Raw genomic sequence first — 1760 nt, forward strand, 5'->3', positions numbered from 1 at the left:
TTTTGTCTCACACAACAATGAAAAATCCGACTAAAACAAATCATTTATATGTTTTCTTCAGGTTAAATTGTTTAGTCGGCTAATTTCCCTCTGAATGACTTTATATCCCATGGTTTTAGGCATGAAGTATTTTTCTATAACTGAGTTAAATTCTTTTCCCATTTTCATTTTATTCTTTTTTGATCTATGAGTTATTTAGAAATTTATTTACTAGTTTCTAATTACCTTATAATTTTTTTTATTGACTTGCAGCTTACTTATTCTGGTCAAAGAATATACTCCACACGATTTTATCCCTTTAAAATGCGTGGTGACGTATTTTACAGCTCAAAAATAATCATTTTTTTGTAAACATTACATATGAAATTAAAAATGACATGTATGCTGCTGTTTTGGGATATTGTATTTGTTCTGCATTTGTTGAGGTTGTGGAAGACTTTGCAACTAGCCCCAATTCTCTGCATCTCCCTTGTTTCCATCTTTGCCATGACCTCATAATGATAGAGTGTATCTTCTCGCCCATGTGATTTTCTTTGGTATATAGTACATGTGCATAACTGAGAATGTACAAGTTTGGAGGTTAGGTTTTTAGAAGTTTCCACTGGTTCTGTACACTTTTTCCATTGGCATAAGATGAACACAGATCAGCTAAATTCTTAATACCAGGTGAAACAAAGTCACTCTGGAGTTACTCCAGGTAACCACTGTTTCATGAGAATAAATAACTGATTCTAAAAGATCCTGAATTCTTGGTGGACAGCAATTTTGTCCACATCTTCTATATCCCTATTCATATTTGTCTTTTTTTCTTCATCAATTTACAAAAATGCATTTAGTCATTACAAAAATCAGTAATTTTTAGTCAATCATTATAGATTTTGTGTTGACCCCCATATTACTTTTTATTACAAAGAATTCCAGATATACTGAAAAGTTCAAAGAATTTCACACTAAATATTCTTATACTCACCAGAATTATTTTAAAATTAACACTCTAATCTATTTTCAATTGTGAAATATTTATCAAATATACTTTCTAGCCATCCTTCAACCATTTTATTATTTAATACTTCTGAAAATAAATTTCAGATATGGTGTACTGCTATTAATATTTTATTAGTATATACATAATAATTTGTTACATACATAATAATACATATGTGTTATATATATTATAATAGTGTTGCCTAGAGTTCAATTTTTAGTTTTGTCTTTTGGCTAAAATTTGTTTATAGTGAAACACACATACCTGTGCATCAAATTCTTACCAAGATATATAGAATATATATATATTCTAGAAAACTTATTTGTGTACTTCTGAGTTCTTTCTTCTCAATCCATTTTGACTCTCCACTCTTCTGAACCTTTTCAGGATTAATTTGTATTATAGTCTGAATGTGTCCTCCAAATTTAATGTGTGGAAACTTAATCACCAGTGTGGAAGTGCTGAGGTGGGGCCCTCATTGATGGCCCTCATGGATGGGATAAGAACCTTGTAAAAAGCGATTTGGGTAGCAGATGCTACTCTCTACCTCCTCCCATCGTTTTTGCAGTGGGACAAAGTGGCATTTGTCCCCACCCTGGAGGCTAGAGGCCAGAATATACAATACCAAGACCTCATCTTGGAGGAAGTGACCAGAACCTCAGGGAAACCTGGATTTTGGACTTCCAGGCTCCAGACAGTGAGAAATAAATTTTTGTTGTTTATAGATTACCCAGTCTCAAGTATTTTGCCATAGCAGCACAAATATTAGTTTTCC

The sequence above is a fragment of the Marmota flaviventris genome, chromosome 3 (assembly GCF_047511675.1).
Source record: "Marmota flaviventris isolate mMarFla1 chromosome 3, mMarFla1.hap1, whole genome shotgun sequence".
In the NCBI taxonomy this organism is placed as follows: Eukaryota; Metazoa; Chordata; class Mammalia; order Rodentia; family Sciuridae; genus Marmota; species Marmota flaviventris.